This window comes from Gadus macrocephalus, chromosome 20 (genome assembly GCF_031168955.1).
Source record: "Gadus macrocephalus chromosome 20, ASM3116895v1".
Taxonomy (NCBI): domain Eukaryota; kingdom Metazoa; phylum Chordata; class Actinopteri; order Gadiformes; family Gadidae; genus Gadus; species Gadus macrocephalus.
Genome location: NC_082401.1, coordinates 19658508 through 19668507, shown reverse-complemented (window position 1 = coordinate 19668507; position 10000 = coordinate 19658508).

The window sequence follows — 10000 nt, the reverse complement described above, 5'->3', positions numbered from 1 at the left end:
GGAAAGAAAGCATCACACAGTCATTGGGCACTGGGTGCGTCTGGCAACTCGTGTGGCTGCCAATGTGTGCTACGACGTGCAGTGGGCCCGCGCGGAGCTGCAGAGCCACTCTGTGACTCACCCCGTGGCGGAATGTGTGAGCGGTCCTGATTGCGTTTTTACGGTACGGTTCGCGATGAAGTCATCAACAACACATGACTGCCTCTCCAGAACGAAGGAACATAATTACCTGGAAAACAAGGGCATGCTGGGGGTTTATGCTAATGAATGTAATGACACAAGATGTTAATGTGGGAGAGGGGCGGGGCGGGGGGGGGGGGGGGGGGTTGATTGGCAAAATAGCTTGTTTAAAACAGTTGTTATCTTAAAAACATTAGATATGGCAGTCAGATTTGTTTTTGTTTTGACAGGAACTCCGACAGCCTCAGGGGTTAACATTGCTTTGAGAGATGTTGCGTATAGAAGCCGTAGGAAAATGTGATTGTCATTTCCCATCTCTGTATGGAAATCACAGGAAGTCACCTCCTCCATACCAACAAAACACTCTTGCAAGACTCAACTGAGTCATTGTTGACATGTCAGCTCTAAAGATATCTATAAAGGACATCACTGCCAGACACAAATTATTATTATCATCCTTCCTCTTAATTGCACACCAAAGAAGAAGCAAGGATAATGGTGGAATGGCTGAAATATTCTAAACGTGTTTCAGTCCCAGAAAAACTGCAATATGGACTCAGTTTGCTGGCAAGAATGTCAATGATCATAATGAAGAACAGGTGCTGTGTGGTTATGTTCTCAGAGATTAATCAATCTTATTGTCTGTCTTGGATGCAGTACATTTTGAGTATTGCTAAAGCCAAGGTCAGTGAGGGCAGAGCCTGATAACATAAATCCTTATGTTCTCATTAAGTTAAAATTGAGGATCTGGCAGCAAGTTGTGTAATCATACTGATAGATTTAAACTCTATGGGTTTCAATTTCTTTTCGTGGACTTACACTCAATATTTCTGGTTTGATAATGTGAATCGCCATGGGAAAGCAATCAATGAGAGAGTGCATAGTAACAAATGAATCCCTTAATATAACCTTATAAGCTATAACCTTGAAGGTAAGGTCTTGCTGTCTAGAAATCGACCCAAAAAGATTCCATGTCACTCATATTTACCATCTCACTTAATAAGTGTGTGAGCCATTCACCACCTTTGAGAGGCTCTTTATGACCTGTGCTATGAACATCCCTCCCCAGAGCAGAATGGAAATACTTCCAACAATGATCACATTGAAAATTAGAAAAATTTTCAGCACACAACCATCTGTTCTTTTTCCGTTGTAATCAATTGCGATGTAGTAGATCTACATATATGAGAAATGTATTTTGACTTGTACCAAGGGACAAGCCAGGGTCAGTGGAATAATGGATTGCTTGAACTACCGGTGAAAGACCTGCCCAGGGAGGCCAAACCCTGTGACCACACTCTGTCTATTGGGATGTACTGTATGCCTGTGAATATATCTATCGGTCAGCTACCATGTCCCTATAGTCGCAAACAGCATCGATATCCTAGCAAAACTATGTGTGTCTCTCATTTTAACATTTTAAAGTTAATCCAAAAGAGGAAAATCCCAGAAGCGAATAAAGAATAAAACAATGGGGGAATGTTTTGACTTATGAGGGCATCCTTTAAAAAAAACCTGTTCACAGAAAGGCATTACTGTGCACAGTGCAGGCAGAATAGCTGTGAGTATCTCTTAATGAATTGAATCTGCAGTCACTAAGCTGCAGGGGCCGCGGTTGGACTGCTCCTTTCTCTAAAAAAAATACAAACAGGATGAAGATCTATTAATTGTCTTTTCACACACTTTCTGCAAAACATTGCAATCTTGGAATTAGTAGCATCAGACATATGCCCCTGCCTCCCCGCTTGCCTGTGGCAGAGGGACCTGCTGGGGCAGAAGATGTGTTGGAGTGTGAAAAGGCACGTTCCAGTGATGACCTTCAGTGTGATGTGGCTTGGAAGCCTGGTGGATTCTGCGGCTGCAGGCTCCCTGTGACCTTACACACTGCGGCGAGCCCCTGAGATGAAGGAGAGCTGAGGACATGTCTCGGTATCAAAAACCGAGTGCGCGTTCACATGGGGTAGAATAGGCGTAGCTTCATCACGTAACTATTTCATAATTTAAGTTTATTTTTTGAAAGGGGGGGGGGGGGTTCAAAATGTGCTTTGTGCTGCAAGCACAGCTGCCAACAAAACTGGCACCGTCCCCTGGTGGTTACCTAATGGCACATTTCCCTGTCGTGTGACTACAGCGAACGAAAACCATATGCATTTTGATGCATCGCTTCAATTACAGAAACCCAAGCCGTGATCTGTCATCTTAAAGCCGGGTTTTTTTTCTCCTCCAGAGCCGCGCCGTTTCAGCCGCGACACCGTTAAATTCCTCCGCTGGCAGGCTGATAGATGGACGGAGCTCATTGCGGTCGGAATGGCGATTGCCAGAGGGCTGCTGCTCGGCCGCGCACGGCTATCTGCGACCGCAAAGAGCCCCGGCAGCCAAATGGGGGGTGAAATCTGGTGATCGCCCATCGTCGGGTGGTTGGTCCCCTGGCTGCGGAGGATTGCACCGGAGACTGATTGGGTTAATGGAAGTCAGAGGAGGAAATCAATCTGGTTTTGGGCGGAGGTAGGGTAGGGGAGGGGAGGTTGCCAGTAGCACTATAAATAGTTATATATATATATATATATATATATATATATATATATATATATATATATATATATATATATATATATATATATATATATATACCAGAAGCTTGGTAGCAGTTGCTAACTGAATTTTTTGTTTAATTTTTCTTTATGTGGGTTACCGATTTTCTTTTCAAACCACATGTAGAACTTTGAGATCACAAACAGATGTATTTGAACATGTAGTGTTGTTGAAGTCATCTGAGGCGTGAGTGGGAAAGGTCCCACAGGAACCCTCCAATTGGGTATGTAAATTCCTACAGAAGTCTCAATTGAGATAATGATCATAAAGCAATGTTTTCGAGGTTGAAAGATGGTGGAGAAATTTATAGTTGTGAAGAAAATTTGTCAACCCTTGGAGTAGGTGTATAGCCTGCTCTTAAGCAAATCTTAACATGTCAAATGTGTCACCAAAGACTTACAAGGGCAATATCAATGGCAGGTTGTTGAAGGTCAGAAGTATTTCAGCTTAAAGGGGTAGTTCTGAATTTTGGATAAAGGGCCTGATTCCCAAGTTAGCCTTGGTGTTCTTTATCATTGGAGACAGTTTTAAACACATTTCATTCAGTCCTTCTAGTTGCAGAGTTTGCTCGTGCTAGGCTAGCGCACGGCAACGGGCAATACTAGCCTGTTAATAAAACAGTCTTAACCACTCCACAGAACACACAAGGTAAATCAATTATAACACCAGACTATGTAAATTTCTGTGTTGATAGAGTAATGTTAGAAATAAACTAACCTTGCATCGCATGAATCATCGCATTTTGAGGGACTACTTTCTCAGCAGCAGCGGAATTTAACCTAGGTATCAGTCCGCCGCTGCCACAGCCTACTACCAGGAATATAACACCGCTGCTGAGACACAGCAAGTCCTTCAAAATACAATGCAATGCAAGGTTGGTATTATTTCTAAAAGTATTCTATCCACACAGACATTTACATCGACCGTCTGGCGTTATAGTTGATTTGCCTCGGGTGTACCTGAGTGTATTGCCCGTTGCCGTGCGCTAGTCCAGCACGAGGAAACTCTGCAACTAGGACTGAATGAAACGTGATGAAAACTGTCTCCAATGATAAAGAACACCAAGGCTAACTTGGGAATCAGGCCCTATGTCCAAAATTCCGAACTACCCCTTTAAGTGTGAAGTCTATTTACATTTTTTGGATTCTGAAGAAATGATACATGTTTGCACAAAGAGGAATTGAATACAATTCTTACTTGTTTCATCTTCTCATGTTGTCCATATTTCCCTGGGATGGGTTTAGGCTATCCACGTTTCACCCTGTTTCATCATATAGTGACGGGCTGCTTTCATTTAATTTCAATCCAGCATGTAAAACATAAGCCACAACACACACTATTAAATTACACAAAAAACAATTCTCAAACTAGAGAACCCAGAAAGTGTTTCAGTAAAAAATACAAAAAATGCAAAAAATGAGGTTGAGTGCTGATGTTTCCCATCAACCCCCTTGCTAATGAAAAGAGAGTAGTGAGTGTGCTGTCATTAAATCAGGGAGATGCGTTCACTACCATCTGGTCTCCACCGATGTACAGCTGCTGGGCTTTGTCAAACATCACCTAAGGCAAAGTCAGAGTCAGCTGTCCAAACAAAGAGAATGTTTGGAGATCCTCACAAGATTACCTGAGTAGCAGCTAAGCCTCTGCCAAGGCTTTGCAACTCTCCGCGTTGGAACTTATGTTTGAGAGGGATAATCTCATTTAAATTTGAAAGTTTTTCGTAACATTGATCTAACCACATGTGGTGGCAGAAAGCAGATTTATAAAAAGTATAATGGCAATCAGATAACCCACTGTGTAAAAAGGGCAATATTACCGTCCAGACACCCAACAAATAAATAACATTATCCTATAAATCCCCTGAATTCATGTTGGCCTACAAACAAAATCAGCATGCAGTTGATACTAATCCATTCAAAGCGACATGTCTCAGTAAAACAAATGATTTCCAGACGGAGCGCATGTGATTTGAACTGTTTACAGTCCGTGCCTTTGTGAAGAGAAAGGCCGTTTGCAATAATAAAGCAATCCTCTCTATGGCCATGCCGGCTAATGAATGACCTCATAACGGCCAGGTGCACTGTGTAAACTCCCGGCCAAGAACAGAATCTGGAAAATCTGCTGGGGTGGACTGATAGCTCTGTCACGAGACAATGTTTCCCCAAAGCTAGCTATAGCGTAATTACCTGCTGAGTCCCCTGATTGCGGGCAAGCGGTCTGAGTTGGTCTCATGTTACAGCGAGCATGCTCCAAGCGCTTAAATCTATTCCCCTTTTCTTCACACTTGTTAGACTCATCCGCCCGCAAAGTGCTAAACAGGGGAGCTGATGCGTTAAATGGGAACACAGTCGGATTGAAGGTCTTGTACGCCACACAAACACACACACACACACACACACACACACACACACACACACACACACACACACACACACACACACACACACACACACACACGGTTACAAGGGAAATGATACAGGAGACAAGTCAGACTGTAACTCTTTAACCAAGTGAACCAAGTGGACACCAAGTGGATAATATATGTTTCTGGGCCACTGGAAAAAAGTGCTTGCATTTAAATAAATAGGAAAATATTAATCCCATCATGCTTGCCACTAACAAAGCAGAAATCTGGGACAATGTCCGGGTCAAAGAACTGGGTTCTGCTGTTGGTAGAATACCCTTTGACCTCTTATATATAGCTCTTCCTTGGTGACTTTGAACAGAGTGTAATTCAATTGACCAGGGTTCTTAGTTCTTTGGTTCTATTGTTTGGGATTAGGGTTAGGGGTTCTTATTTGTGGGTTTTGAGGGTGCGGTATTCGGTTCTGGGGTTAGGGGTTCTTATCAGTGGGGTTTAAGAGCGTTGGTCTTCGATTCTAGTTTCAGGGTTAGTTGTTTCAATGGGTAGAGTTTTACGGTTTGGTTTTCGGTTATAGGGTAACCCTAACCCAAATCCTAGAACCCAAGAAAACCTAACCCTAACCACAACCCTGGAATCGAGAACCAAACCCTTGTAGGAAACCCTTACCGTAATACCGAACTTTAGAACCCAAAAACAAACCCTAAAATATCATTCAGAAATGCCAAAAATATCGAAAAGACAATGCATGGCAGGTGAATTCCTCTCAAGGCAGTATCTCAATTGGACTAACCTGGTAAAAAATAATGGTGCAATAAAAAACAAATGAATATTTTGGCACACATAATGTGTCATGGTTGTAAAGTCATTGTATTAGCTCACATTGAATATCTATTAGTGCAATGGTTTAAGACGGCATATTTCAGTAGGCCCAGCAGGGAATAATCTTCTCTATCAGTCGCCAGCTAAGAAGCCAGTAATGACAATGTTTATCTTTAGGTTCCATGCTCCAAAAGCTGAGAGGCTCATGTTATGCAAATTATCGCTCAGCTCCTGCAAGCAATTCATAACTATTATCTATACATGCATGTGACAAAAGTCAACACCATGACGTTCTTCCACATTGTGCCAAATTCGAGCTAGAATTGTCTTTGTCTCAAATAAAACACCATGGCTATTTCTTTGTCCACAGAACATTAATGATTATAGTCTTTAGTTAAACCAAAGCTCTTTTCTGTGTGTACGTGTGTGTGTGTGTGTGTGTGTGTGTGTGTGTGTGTGTGTGTGTGTGTGTGTGTGTGTGTCGGTGTGTCGGTGTGTCGGTGTGTCGGTATGTGTCAGTGTATGTGTGTGTGTGTGTGTGTGTGTGTGTGTGTGTGTGTGTGTGTGTGTGTGTGTGAAGCTACAAATGGGTAACAGCCATCAAGGTGTGTTCGGTAATTGCGTGAGATTCCCGTGAGCGAGGTCCTGGTCGCCGTGGAGACGGTGACTTGATGTGCATATTGAATATTCACACTCGTTGGACCAGTGTCCGGGGAGAGTGGCCAGCCACAGTCACCCGTGGCAACAGGGGAGGCAAGCATAAATCAAGCTGTCACATCATAATTAAAGAAAGGGACCCCACACACACACATACACACAAAATAACACACGCCCTCTGGTTTTTGGCCCAGGTTTCCCCCCTAAACTAGGTGAGCCACCTCCATGTGTCTGATGATCGATAGGTCCTTGGCTTGAATATATATCTGATATTCTTAAGAGTGATCAGGATGTGTAGGCGCCCTTGTCTGCTGTAATCAGAAGGTTGCTGAGTGAGGAGACGTGTACAGGGATATAATGGCAGGTAATAGGGGATCAGCATTAAGATGGAGAGGAGGTAAAGAGAACGCCAAGATCTTTGATGCTGATGTGTTTTTCTTTTTTTTCAACCCACCACTTAAAAAGTTGAAAACACTCCAAGTAATAATTTCACTTCCATTTGTCACCCAGCCTTCTACTTTAATTCAAATGTCTTTGTGTAAGTGGGGGATTTAAAACCATCTCCTCTCTTATATGCATATGCTTCTATATGCTTAAGTGTATAGGAGGACTACGGTTTGAGTTCGTTATAGGAGGTGTGCAGCATTCAGAATTAAGCCAGAAGTTGAAAGGTTATGACAAGTACAGCTCTTGTCATTAAGTAATAGGAACTCTTGCTTGGTTACCTCCAGTCAGGGTTACCGAGTACTCTTCACCCAAAAAGTTTGAAACATAAAATATTCTGTTATATAAAATGTAAATAATCAGGGCGATACAACACTAAGCATGGACAGTCGTAAGAAAGAGTTAGGGTACAAAGGCACTTCAACACAATTTACATAAATCGTTTTAGATATAGAAGTCCTTAAAGTTGTCTCTGAGGCAATCAATGTGATCGACTCCATCCTCCAGCGAGTGCCAGGCGTCTCACACGACATCATTCCACTGAGGGTTTGGCTGATTGCCGCCATTCATGAAACTCTAAATTGTATAAGTAATGAGGCCCACAGGTAAAGGGTGTCTCTCCAGAGGTGAGGAGTCAACCCCCTTGAGCCTTTCAGAAAACCTGCCTTGCGTCCATCGGTTTGAATCTCAAAATAGCCTGTAAACATCAGATGCATTTAATGATTGATGAGGCTGATTTCACACACACACACACACACACACACGCACGCACGCACGCACGCACGCACGCACGCACGCACACACACACACACACACACACACACACACACACACACACACACACACATACACACACACACACACACACACACACACACACACACACACACCCTCTCTCTCTCTGTCTCTCTCTCTGTCTCTCTGTCTCTCTCTCTCTCTCTCTCGCTCGCTCTCTCTCTCTCTCTCTCTCTCTCTCTCTCTCTCTCTCTCTCTCTCTCTCTCTCTCTCTCTCTCTCTCTCTCTCTCTCTCTCTCTCTCTCTCTCTCTCTCTCTCTCTCTCTCTCTCTCTCTCTCTCTCATACATACACACACACACAGGTGTGACAGAGACACGTTGACCATGCTTACACTGTGGATTTGAAGTTGAGTAATGGGTGTAATACGTTATGTGCATGCGTTTCTGGTCAACCATAAATCATAAAACAATGGTGGGCTTGTACATGTCCTGTACAGGTATATATATATACTGTGTATATATCTATAAATAAATAAATATATATATATATATATACATATATATATATATATATATATATAGAGAGAGAGAGAGAGAGAGAGAGAGAGAGAGAGAGAAAACAACCATTGGATTCACCTCGGTCAATGCCTTCAATACTGCATGCTAGCTCGCTCTCAATACAATACATTTTGTAGGAATTTATACTCAAATACGCACATGTGTCATTGAACTCCATGCAGGGAAATTCAATCTCATGTGTTCTAATTTGGTAACTGCATTTCATTTGTTCTTCCTGTAATGGAATTGAGCCCAGGAAACACAGGATATTACTTCACCACCCGGTGTGATCCCTACACCAGACAGAAAGCCCTTTTGAGGATTCCCCTCAAACATTAAGACGTGTAAAGAGCGAACCAGGAACATTCTGGAAGGTTCCCACGGCCTTCCTTCGGGGGTTCTCCAAGCAGCCAGCAAGACACACTTCATCCGGTGACTTAATGCTCTTTCTATGGGACCACCGCTGCGTCATTGTAAATCAGTGCCAGTACCAGAGATCCCCCATGGCGGCCATTGTTTCTAATTCCTGTTTCAAAACGACGACATTCGGCCAGAACGTCGCTGCTTATATATAGTAAGAAGAGAATGCATTTCAATGTCTCACAAAGTTTGTGAGACTTTTTATTGTATGGACAATTATAATCATCATCATTTCAATTATATACTGTGTGCTCTCTGATAGCAATAAACATTCTAATGGCGATATCTCAAAATTGTCATATTGTATTGTTGAACAATGTTCAAGGATAAATGTTGCCAATTATTCGTGGTTTAACTAGGTAAAACCTATTTCCTGCATCAGGCATCTATTGCACAATCTTGATGGTAAAAAGGGGATTTTATAGAGGTTATGAATCTTGGGAATTGTTTTTGCTGACTGCCTGTGTAAGTCACTTCCAAGCAAGCTCAGTAATGAGAAACATATGAGCAGCGTTCTCCAAGAAAGCGCAGTTCCGGTCCAACCTGGAGCTGGCTGCATCGCTGATATGCAATATTTTACTCTGAAAATAGGTTGTGTGTGTTTCTGTGTGTGATATATGTTATTCCGTTTCCATGCTGTTATAATTGCTGTAACCTATTGATTCATGCATAGGTGTGTGTGTGTGTGTGTGTGTGTGTGTGTGTGTGTGTGTGTGTGTGTGTGTGTGCGTGCGTGCGTGCGTGCGTGTGTCTCGATGAAGGACATTCGCTGAAGGGACTTCCATAAATTGAATGACATGAGTGGAATAGGTCATCAAATCAATATTTGACGACATGCATAACCTCCCAAAAAAGATATGGATCTTCTCCATAGGGGAAGGAATTGAGGTTAAGTACTCAGGGAAAGGAGTCCATGGGGAATTCAGTGCATTTAGCCGTAGAGGACAAGTTAGGCAGTACAGTGCACCACCTATTCACATTTAAACATTTAAAACGTATATTAGAAGAGGCAGTCTCTGAACAAAAGCATTTTCGCAGTTCCATTTATTTATTATTTCCCGCATCTGAGCTATTCCACCTCTTGAAGAACAGCTGATGAGAGAGGGGCTCCAGGGCTGGTTGGTGTCCTAACAGATAACATGCTACTTTATTGATCCCAGATGGGAAATTCAGGAAGACTTTAGGATAAAAATAAGCACTCCCTCAGCTGCCAAGAGGACACACTGGTT